We start from the raw sequence: 12,516 nt of genomic DNA, 5'->3' as shown, positions 1-12,516 counted from the left end.
CCTCTACTGACTGACATGCCATCCTCGAAGATACAGCAACGACCCACATAAACAGAAGCCCCCACCCTCGGTGAGGTGAGTGTGCTATTTGACGTCTTTGCCTTAATGACCCTCAGCTCCATGGTTATCACGTACGTGGCGGGAAACAGGCTTTGGTAGCTATTTGCGGAGAAATGAACCACGGGAACATTGCTGCCCTCTCTGGGAGTAGAGCTGGGGCTGGGGGACCTTCCCCGTCCTATTAAACTTGAAAAGACCTCCTAATAGCACCGGCAGGAAGCAGGGGTGCTGACAGGCAGTTTAGAGCAGTTTAGTGGCAAGTTAAGAGAACAGAAGCCCCACCCAGGCAGAAGGGCGCTGTGGTTTCTTGGGCGAATGTGCCTCCCCCCTGCTCCCCCTCTTCACCTCCTGTTCATCTGGCCATGCTTGTAACCAGGCCAGCCTTCCAGATTAACTGGGGCTGGGGGGGGGGGGGGCGGGGGAGGGGCCTTCATGAGTGGGTAACCCTGTGACTAATCCAGAGAAACAGCTCTGGCCCAGCGGTTCACCCCGGGCTTGTTTGTGTCTAATTTCCCCGGGGCAAATCAGCCCCTTATAATTTCACTCTGAGGTTTCGGGTTTCCCCTAGAGCTCGCGGGGAGTCAGGCCAGGATGTTTTGCGTAAGTGTGGGACGTCTTGGAGTCGGAAGTGAGAGATGGGGGTCGAGGTGAAGGTGACACAGGGTGGGGGGGGAGCACCCTCCCCCTCCCTCCGAAGGACCTTGGCCTCGACCCCCACGCGCTGGGTTGTTCCTTTCCAGGCCTTGTTGCAGAAGAGTCTAACAGTGACACCTAAGGAGAGAGAGGATTCAGCCTTTTTCCCCTGGCGCCGGGGGAAGGTGGGGAGAGGAGTTAAGAATTAGGAAGCAGGAAGCTCTGAACGGGTGAGAAGCAGGGGGGCTGTGTCTTTGGTACCCGAGCCAGGCATGGAGCACGCTTCCCACTGGCTTTGTTGGTGAGCGGGAGGAACTCGCAATCTCAGAGGGGATCCTCTGGGTTTGGAGCCCAGCTGTATCACTTCTGTCCCATAAACCATGCATTTCTCTTCCACGGGTCCCCTCTGTCCTGGGCTCCGGCAGCACAGACACAAAGGAGATGGTTACTTGGCGTTTATTCTTGAGAAAGTCCCTTGCTGTCCCCGATCCTCACTAGGTGCGAAAGCCTCCTCTGCCTGCCTCAGAGGCTCATGAGGCTTCCGCAGGGCAGCGCTCTGCACGTGACAATGGGCTGCAACATATGTGCTTAAATAGCAGAACCCTCTTCACCAACCTTCAATTAGGTGGCCGGAGGCTGTCCATGCCCCTCAGCAAGCGCTGTACCCCGCGCCCAGGACTCAACCAACCCTTGAAGCTAGCAGGGAACCCTCTGATCTTCCCGGGCTCATTCTGAGCTGGGGTGCGCTTCTCAAGTGCTACGTGTGTTCATTCTCAATCTGTACCCGTCACTCGAGTTCAATAATGCAATAATTATTCCATAATGCAATAAAGTACGAGTGCAAAAAATTAGAGTTGTTTCTTTGCAAGCGAAGTGGAGTGCTTTGGAGAGAATCAATGCATGCGGTAACCCAACAGCGCTCTGGTGAATTAAATGGAAGTGAGATACAGTAAAGGTGAAAGGGAAAAAAACAAAACAAAACAAAACCCAAAACCTGTGAAAGTGGAGTCTTTGGCGCTCAGCTTTATGTCCTCGCTCCGCTTTAAAGAAACAGACTGGACATCGGCGATGGCACTTCGTGGGTGTGGCTTCTTGGGGGGAAGATAACAGAGGCATCTAATAAGCTAACACAAGTGACTGCCCACTCTCTGTGACTATTTGGGCCAAGTGACCCCGAGAAAGCTGGATCTTCTCGGGTTCAAGAGGGCTAGTCCTGTAGAGAACCTCTGAATTGGGAGAGGCTTTGTGGTCATTAGGAGAGGCCCTCCCTGGGGTGGGCACGTCACCACAGACCCGTGGCTAGGTGGCTATGCAGGCTTTCTGTGAATGCCCCCGTGACTCAGTATGCCTGAGTCTGTAGCCTGGCTCATTTTGAATTGTATTCTGGTAAGCATGCTTGACTCATTTCATCTCCCCTTACTGTGCTCCTTGATGGGCCCTCCTTCACCTACAGGTGAAAAATCTCTGTTCAGTTAAGAAGAAAGCGGGTCCAGAGAGAGGCTCACGCTGTAGGATAAATTCGCTTACTATAATCTCAAGATATCCATTTTCCCAGCAGGACAGGGTCATCTTATCCCTTCAGATGAGCCTCTATTCTTTCCTTACCATCTCTCCCAACCCCACGACCCAGCCCTTCTTGTAAAAGATCTACCATTGACTCCGTTCATACAGATTTCTCTCAAGATTCTACCTGATCCCTTCTTCGAGTTGGTAGGAAAATGCTGTACTGTGGATCGAGACGACTTCTAATTCTAGCACTTTCTAACTCAGAGACCTTTGACTGTATACTTAACTCTTCTAAAAGCTGTGGTTTTTTTCATTTGTATAATGGGAATTAAAATAACCTATTGTGATGGTTCATTCATTCAACAATTTTTTTTTTAGTACCCACGATGTGCCAAGCACAGTGCTGCCAGGTGCTCTGGGTACAGAAGTGGGAGAACCAGAGACCTTCTGGAATACCCTCAGGAATGAAGCTTCACTGCTTGATGGATGGGCTAACTCAGGGGTTGGCAAACCTTTTTAGTAAATGACCAGAGAGCAAATGTTTTAGGCTCTACCTGCCACGGTGGCACAAAAGCGGCCATAAACAACACATCCACAAGTGGGATGTGGCTACCTTCCAATAAAACTTTACAAAAACAGGCGGGGGCCAGATCTGACCTGCAGGCAGTCGTTTGCCCACTTCCGGGATGAAGTGTTCATACCCTTGGACTGAAGGCCAGTTCCAGATCACTCTAAGAAGGCGACTTCCGATCGTCTGCCTGTGGTGCATTTAGCCCTGAATGCAGGGAGTGCTTCTGGAGGGTCTCCAGATGTCTTTCTCACTCTCCACAAGCGTCATTCCCTTCGCTTATGTGGAGCTGGGTGTCATGGATCCCTCATGGCTTCCCTAATGGCAAAGTTGGACCCAATAGCATTCGGTGGTCTCTTTCAGCAGATTCAACAAGCATGTCAAAGAGGTAAGAGATCTGTACGGGTAGGGAGGGAGGTGACGTCACTTCTCCCCTCTGGGAACCAGTTTGCCTCTTTTAAATGGTGAGACCAGTGGTTTCTCAAACTTGAATGCTCATCAAATGACTAAGTGTGCCTGTTAAAAAATGCAGATTCCTAGATCTCTCCTTTGGAGCCATTGTGTTCGATTCTAGGGACGGCTCGGGGATTCTGGACTATTAACAAGTGCCCCCGGAGGATTCTGAAGGAGGGCGCTTCAAGGAGCATAGAATTAGACCTCAGCTAGCTCTGACATTCAGTGGTTACCGACAGAATAAAGGAAGTCTGTCTGCCTTCGCCAGGCTGGGCTGGGCTGTGGTGGAACAGAGAATGGTCGTGGTGGGGATCGTTGTCTTGTCTGCAAGGACGTGGCAGGATGTGGTTGACCCAAGCTTCCTGTGAATGGGGGAACCAGAGAGCAGGGGGAGAGATTCACACCCCAGCACCAGGCTCAGCCCACGTGCTCAAAATGTGCTCAGCAGGTACTGGGAAATGGGAGCCTGGTTCCACCTCCTCTCTGTGACCTTAGGCAGGCCATTTCACCTCTTAGAGCTTCAGTTTCCTCATGTATAAAAGGGGAACGATGACAGGTCGTTTCAAGGACAGCATGAGGAGTAAACTGAGTAATGCTTATAAAATCTCCCTCTTAACTGGTGGTAGGAAATTCTCTTCCGGTGGGATGAGCGTCCTCCTAAAAAGACCCAGGGCCGAGAGTCAGCAGCCTGCTTCACAGGCTGGGCTTTTTTCCATGACTCACTGTTCCACCTCGGAGTGAGTGAGACCCTTGGCCTTGCTGGGCCTCATTTTGTTCGGCTGTAGAATGGGATGCTAATGCACCTGTGTTTCCCACCTCCTTTCCCAGGACTCTCTTGAAGGCTGGCTGAGACCGTGGGGTGGAAAGTGCCCTGGTGCTATCTGGGACCATGGCACAAAATGTCTGAGACCATCCTTGTCAAGTAGGGAGGTTGCTGTCTTTTACAATATCCTTGCTTTCCTTTTTTTTCTTTTCTGTTTTAGACAGAGGACGTAAGAAAACAGGATCTCTGAAGACATCGTTGTTGAATACAACCTTCTCCCTTTGACTTATTATTATTTTTTCCCTGAACTTACCAGTTGATTAAGAAACAGTCATGGATTAAAGAAGACACACAAAAAATGGAGAGACAGTCCATGCTCATGGATTTGAAGAACATGCTACGCTACCCAAAGCAATCTACACATTTAATGCAATTCCTATCAAAATACCAAGAGCATTCTTCACAGAGCTAGAACAAACGATTCTAAAATTTGTATGGAACCCCAAAAGACTCTGAGTAGCTAGAACAATCTTGAAAAAGCAAAGCGAAGCTGGAGGCATCACAATTCTAGACTTCAAGTTCTGTTACGCAACGGTGGCAATCAAAAGGGTATGACACTGGCACAAAAAGAGACACATAGATCAACAGAACAGAATAGAAAATCCAGAAATAAAAAACCACAACTATATGGTTAATTAATCCTGGGAAAAGCGAGAAAGAATATTCAATGGGAAAAAGACGGTCTCTTCAACAAATGATGTTGGGAAAACTGGACAGCAACATGCAGAAGAGTGAAATTGGACCACTTTCTTTCACCATACACAAAAATAAATTCAAAATGGATGAGAGACCTAAATATTGGACCTGAAATGATAAAAATCCTCAAGGAGAACACAGGCAGTAATCTCTTTGACATTGTCCATCGCAACTTTTTTTTTTTTTTTTCTCTGTCTCCTAAAGCAAGGGAAACAAAAGCAAAAATGAAGTCTTGGGACTTCATCCAAGTAAAACCTTCTGCACAGTGAAGGAAACCATCAACAAGACTAAAATATCTTTGCAAATGATCGATCTGATAAAGGGCTAGTACCCAAAATATATAAAGAACTTATAAACTCAACATCCAAAACCACAAATAATCCAATTAAAAAAAAATGAGAAGACATAAACAGACATTTCTCCAAAGAAGACATCCAGATGGCCAACAGACACATGAAATAATGCTCAGCATCACTCATCATCAGGGAAATACAAATCAAAACTACAATGAGATATCACCTCGCACCTGTCAGAATGGCTAACATCAGCAAGACAAGAAACAACAGGTGTTGGTGAGGATGTCAAGAAAGGGGGAACCCCCTTGCACTGTTGGTGGGAATGCAAACTGGTGCAGCCACTGTGGGAAGCAGTATGGAGGTTTGTCAAAATGTTAAAAATAGAACTACCTTATGATCCAGCAATCACACTCCTGGGCATTTACCCAAAGAATACAAAAACGCGAATTCAAAGGGATACCTGCACCCCTATGTTTATAGCAGCATTATTTACGATAGCCAAGATATGGAAGCAGCCCAAGTGTCCATGGACAGATGAGTGGATAAAGAAGATGTGGTGGGTATATACAACAGGGCATCATTCAGCCAGACAAAAGAGTGAAGTCTTGCCAATTGCAACAACATGGATGGAGCTGGCGAGTATAATGGTAAGTGAAATAAGTCAGTCATAATATACACTATATGATTTCACTCATATGTGGAATTTAAGAAACAAAACAAATGACCACAGGGAAGAGAGAGAGAGAGAATCCATGAAACAGACTCTTGAACGATAGAGAACGAACAGATGGTTACCAGAGGGGAGGCGGTGGGGCGATGGGTGAAATAGGTGATGGGGATCAAGGCGTGCACTTGTGATGAGCACTGGGTGATGTAGGGAAGTGCTGAATTGCTCTATTGTATGCCTGGAATGAATACAACACTGTAGGTCGACTAATTGAAATTAAAATACGAACTTAAAAAAAAGTACAGCTAAAGCAAAAACAAAACAAAGGAAAAAAGAAACATTCATGGGATACCAGCTGTGAAAGTAGCCCTGTGCTAGGTGCAGAAGGGGGGGTGGGGTCCCACACTACGGAGGCTCACAGTCCGGCTGGGAAGAGAACACCGGCATGCGTGGGAGGTGAAGCAGCAATGTAATGCTCCTGCTGGAAATAATGGCGAGAACGAAGAAGATGAAGGTACTGATCAGTCTTCATACAGGTGCACCATCCTGCGGTTCACAGAGCATATCAATGGTGTTATCTTATTTGATACTCAAAACTATCAAAACCAGCCCACCAGTTCTACTAATGAGCACACTGAGAGTCATAACTTCTCTGAGATCAGATAGGAAGAAAAGTAGCTGAGTTGGACGACTTTCGTTTGGCCCCAAGAATGCCACTGTCACCAAGACACCACAACTGTCTTCCTTTACGTTGCCACGCAACATTGCAAAATGCACATTAGCATTACGTAGTAACATAGGTAACGGCCGTGGGGGGTAGTGGATGTAACGGGAGATCAGAGAGCAGGCAGGTCATGAGGCTGGTGGCCGTGGAGAAACAGGTAACTGGGCGGAGCTCAGAGGCTGTGCAGTACTTGGACATGTGAGCCGTGGAGACGAGAGGAGGGCTGCCTCTCTGGCAAGAAGACGTGTGTAGGTAAGAAGAGAAGTGAGAGGGGCGCCTGGGTGGCTCAGTCGGTTAGGCGTCCGACTTGACTTCACTTCAGGTCACAATCTCATGGTTCATGAGTTTGAGCCCCACATCGGGCTCTGCACTGACAGCATGGAGCCCGCTTGGGATTGATTCTGTCTCCCTCTCTCTCTGCCCCTTCCCCTCCCCCACATTCTCTCTCTCTCTCTCTCTTTCTCTCTCAACGTAAATAATTTTTTTTTTTTTTAAAGAAGGGAAATGAGAGTTCAGCCAGATGCCAGAATGATCAGAATGGGGCTCCATAGTGGATCTCCTGGAGGAAAGGAGGAGCCGGGGAGGTTTCTTCCCAAGGCCTGGAGCGTTTTTTCTTGTGCCATAAATAGGAGGGTCCTGCCATTTTCACCTGGACATCCTGGCCTCCTTGAACCCCAGTTCCGTTTATAATCAAATCAAAGGGCTGTCTGCAGTCTTAGCCCAAAGACAGAGTCTGCCTCTTCCGATTTTTTTCTTTTAAAAATGTCAGCGTGCTGCTGAAACAGCAACAGTAGTGAGGCAATAGCAGCTCTCTGACTCACAAAGAGCACATCAAAGAAACAGCCATGATAAGGGGCCGGTAGGAATTGTGCGTGAGTCGAGTTTTCCTGACAGTCTTTGAGGCTTAGCGGCCCCTCTGGGCAGCCTCGAGGTGGAAAGAGGCATGTGGTTTTCAGAAATTAGGTGACTCACCACACAGGCGAGGTTTGGGAACAGAGATAGGGTCCTGGTCTTCTGTAACTCCCAGCCCAGAGCCCAGGCCTGGGGCCCTGCGTCACTGCACATCTCGGGTCTCCATTAAGCTGAGACTCAGCTGTCCGTCCTCCCAGGCTTCTAGGCATCCATCCAGACATCCTCACATCCACATATCCATCTGTCCACCGTTTCATCTAGTAGTTCAACAAATACCGCGAGCACAGACTTTGTGCAGGTCCTGGGCTAGGTCTAGGAGGATACAGGGGTGGCTGAAACAGACAGAGTCCTGCCTCATGAGGCTGCTTGTGTATTGAGGGAGAGACTTTATTGAACAAAATAATACTATGTGGAACCAAATCGCTGCTGTGGTACGTACCATGAAGGAAAATACAGGGTTTTTGGGGAGCAGGTGCACGATAGCAGAGCCTGACCTGGCCTGGGAGGATGGTCAGTGAAAGAAGGGCTAACTAAAAGATGTGGCTGAGAAGTGGACAATCAGCTCTTTAGTAGCATCCCTGTCACCATCTCAATCTCTCTACTCCCCACTCCCCAAACACGCGGGCGCGTGCGCACACACACACAGCCCATGATGAATTAATGGAACCATCGTGGTCGTCCGAGTCTCATAGACGTGGTTTCAAATCCCATAATCTCAACTTCCTATCTCTGTGACTGAATGAATTATTTACCCTCTCTGGCCCTCCGTTAGAATTCCAGAAGTCTTTCATGAAAACAGCAAAAGCCTACACTGGGAGTGATACATCTTGTTCTAATCCCAGTCCCGCCACTGATAGCCATGGCATCTCTTTTGCCACTGTGAGCCTCGTTTTCCCCATCCACCCAGTGGTGGAGTTGAATGCAAGAGTCCTTCCAAGCTGTGAGTCCAGGATTCTGTAATTCCCCAGGAGGTGTGGCCCTGAGCAGAGCTGGTGCACCCTGTCCTTCTTTAGCCATACTCTTTCTGCTGGCTGGTTCCACGTGCCATGACTCCCACCTGCCCAGGTTCCTCCAGACAGAGCAGGGAGCAGAAACAAGAGCTCAGGCTATTCCCACTGTGATCCCTGGGCATTAACATGGGGGAATGTGCCTTTGGAAAGATGCACCTGGAGAAGGTAATGCTTGCCTCCACTGGGTCCCTCAATAACAGGGATCTCCGGGGCTTGGGAGGGAGAAATGTATGACTTCACCTCATTCTACACCCAAGAGGGAGCTGCTGATTCTGTGCATAGGCAGGGCACCAACCCTTGGGTTGGGGGAGGAGGGATGGGATATGGGGTTGGAGAGGGAAGGGGTTGACGGTGCCTTCTGCCTGGTGGAGCCTTCCTCTGAGAGTGAGTAGACGGGCGGAGGTCCAAGCCTCTGTTTCCTGGTCCAGTGTCTGGGGATCAGCCAGTGTGGCCCAGATCTAGGGTCATCTTGTCCTAAATTCCCTCTGAGCTTTATTCAATTCCTTAATAGTTAAAGGTCTATTCAGATTTTCTATTTCTTTGTGATTCAGACTTGATACATCATGTGTTTCTGGGAATTTGCTTATTTCATCTAGGTTATGTGTTTGTGTGTAATTGCTCTGAGCCCTTTTTATTTCTATAGAATTGGGTGTAATGTTGCCACTTCCATTTATGGTTTTGGTCATTTGAATCTCCTGTCTTTTTTTTCTTTGTCTATCGAAATGTTTGTTAATCTTGATCTTTCGGAAGAATCAACTTTGTTTTGTTGATTTTCTCTATTGTTTCTTTATTCTGTATTCTGTTGATCTCTGTCTCATCTTTATTATTTCTTTCCTTCTTCTGGCTTTGGGTTTAGTTCTTTTTCTAGTTCCTTTCATTGTAGATTAGGTTGTTGATGGGATAGCTTTATTGTTTTTTAGTGTAAGCATTTATAGCTATAAATATCCCTTTTAGCACTGCTTCTGCCGTCTCCAATGTTTGGGTATGTTGTGTTTTCCATTTCATTTGTCTCTAAATATTTTCTAATTTTCCTTGTGATGTCTTCTTTGATCCATCAGTTGTATAAAAGTGTGTTGTTGAGTTTCCATAAGTTTGTGAATTTTCCAGTTTTTCTTCTGTTCTTCAGCCCATTATGAAGATATGTGGTATTGATGTCTGTCTTTATAAATCTATTGAGAATAATTTGTGGCCTAACATGTGGTGTATCCTGGAACATGTTTCATGTGCACTTGAGGAGAACATGTGTTCTTGTTCAGTAGAGTGTTCTTTATGTCTGTTAGAGCTAATTGGTTTATTGTGTTGTTCACGTCCTGTTTCCTTATTTCTGTCTGGCTGTTCTATCTATTATTGAGAGTGGAGTATTGATGTGTCCAGTTATTGTTGTAGAACTGTCTATTTCTTAAAGTCTGTCCATTTTTTGGCTTCATATATTTTGATGGCTTATTATCAGGTCAATAAATATTTCTAATTGTTATATCTTCTTGATATATTGAAGATTTTATTAATATAGTCACTTTGTTCTCTTTTGGTTTGTTTGCATGGAATATATTTTTTCCATCCTTTCACTTTCAACCTATTTGTGTCTTTGGACATAAAGTGAAACTCCTGTAGACAGCATACTTTTGGACCATGTTTTTTAAATTCCTTCTTCCAATCCCTGTATTTTCTTTGGCAAATTTAATCCATTTACATTTAATGGTATTACTAATAAGGAGACTTCTGTCATTTTGCTATTTGCTTTCTATACAGTTTATAGCTTTTTGTCCCCCCATTTCCTTCATTACTGTCTCGTGTTTATTTGCTTTTTCTGTAGTGAGATGTTTTAATTGGTTCTTATTTCCTTTTGTATATATGCTATACCTATTTCCCTTGTGATTACCCAAGAGATTAATTAACATTCTAATGTTATAATATCCTAATTTTAATTGATGCAAGATTAACTTCAATAACATAACTTTACTTCTTTATAGCTCCATTCCTACTCCTTTCAGTTATTGATATCACAAAATTACATATTTATACTTTGTATGTCCTTAACAATAAACTAAAAGTTGTTTCTTCAGTGCGTTAGTCTCTAAGCATAATATGGAGTTTTTAACCAAAATTATGAAACATTTGCCTTTATTTTATTTTTATTTATTTTAATTTTTTATTTGAGAGAGTGAGCACAAGTGGGGGAGAGGAGCACAAGGAGAGAGAGAGAGAATCCCAAGCAGGCTCTGAGAGTCCAACACAGGGCTCTATCCCACAACCCTGGGATCATGACCTGAGCTGAAATCAAGACTCAGATGCTCAACTGACTGAGCCACCCAGGTCCCCCTAATATTTGCTTTTAGACTATAATGTTTACAAAATGTTTTATTCTCTTAAATCATGTAGAAAACAAAAAGTTGTGTCACAAACTGTTGTTACAATAATACTTTTAAATTGTCAACGTAGTTATCTTTATTGAGATCTTTATTTCTTCACCCAGTTTAGGATTATTATCTAGAGCCCTTTCATTTCAATCTGTAGGACTCCCTTGAGCATTTCTTGCAGGGAAGGTCTGATAATAACAAACTCTATCAACTTTTGTTTATCTGAGAATGAAGATGTCTTAATTTCTTCCTCACTTTAAATTTTTTTCTTTATTTTTTAGAGGCAGAAAGAGACAGGGCACAAGTGGGGGAGGGGCAGAGAGAGAGCGAGGCATAGAATCCAAAGCAGGCTGTAGGCTCTGAGCTGTCAGCACAGAGCCTGATGCGGGGCCCGAACCCACAATCCGTGAGATCATGACCTGAGCTGAAGTTGGACGCTCAACTGACTGAGCCACCCAGGCGCCCCTCTCCCTCACTTTTAAAGGACAGTTTTGCTGGGTATAAGATTTTTGGTGGATAGGCTTTTTCTTTTAGCACTTTGAATATATCATCCCACTGCCTCTGGCCTCCAAAGTCTCTGATAAAACTTATGCTGACAATCTTATTGAGGATCCTTTGTATGTGAGGAGTAGCTTCTCTTGCTGCTTTCTCTCTTTGTATTTGTGTTTTTGAGGATCCTTTGTATTTGTATTTTCTCTCTTTGTATTTGCCTTTCAATATTTTTATTACAATATGTATTTGTGTGGGTCTCTTTGGGTTCATCTTACTTTGAGTGTGTTAAGCTTCTTAGATGTTTATATTCATGTCTTTCATCAGACTCAGCAGTTTCGAGCTTTTTTTCTTCAAATATTTCTGCCCCCTTTTTTCTCTCTTCTCCTTCTGGCATCTCCACACTGCATATGTTGGTGTGCTTAAAAGTGCTCAAAGTGCTTAAAAGCTTAAGGTACCTATAGGTACTTAACCTCTGTTAAGTTTACTTAAATATTTTTTCTCTCTGTTACATAGACTCAATAATTTCAATCATTCTGTCTTTGAGTTCATTGATCCTTTCTTCTAGCTGCTCAAATATGCCTTTGGATCCTTCTAGTGAATTTTGCATTTCAGTGAATGTACTTTTTAGCTCTACAATTTCTTTTTGGTTTATTTTTAAGTTTTCTCTTTATTGATATTTCCGTTTTGTTCATACAGTTTTCTTGACTTTCTCCGTGTCTTCCTTTGGTTCTTTGAACATCGTTAAGACATTTGTTTTAAATTCTTTGTCTAGTAGGCCAGCCATCTGGCCTTTCTCAGTGACCGTTCCGTTGGCTTATTCTTTTTCCTTTTACCAAGCCATACTTTCCTACTTCTTTGCATGTTGTGTGATTTTGTTGTTGTTGCTGTTGTTGTTGAAAACTGGACATTTAAATATAATAATGTTGTGGGGTGCCTGGGTGGCTCAGTCAGTTAAGCATCTGACTTTGGCTCAGGTCATGATCTTGCAGTTTGTGAGTTCAAGCCCTGCATTGGGGTCTGTGCTGACAGCTTGGAGCCTGGAGCCTGCTTTGGATTCTGTGTCTCCCTCTCTTTGTGCCCCTCCCCCTCTCACACTCTGTCTCCCTCAAAAAATAAATAAACATTGGGGTAACTGGGTGGCTCAGTTGGTTAAGCGACCGACTCTTGATTTTGGCTCATGTCATGATCTCACTGTTCGTGCGTTCAAACCCCGCATTGGGCTCCGTGCTGACAGCACAGAGCCTGCTTGGGATTCTCTCTCTCCTTCTTTGCCCCTCTGCTCGTTCTCTCTCTCTCTCTCTCTCTCTCTCTCTCTCAAA

This window comes from Prionailurus bengalensis, chromosome B3 (genome assembly GCF_016509475.1).
Source record: "Prionailurus bengalensis isolate Pbe53 chromosome B3, Fcat_Pben_1.1_paternal_pri, whole genome shotgun sequence".
Taxonomy (NCBI): domain Eukaryota; kingdom Metazoa; phylum Chordata; class Mammalia; order Carnivora; family Felidae; genus Prionailurus; species Prionailurus bengalensis.
This window is presented reverse-complemented; position numbering follows the sequence as displayed.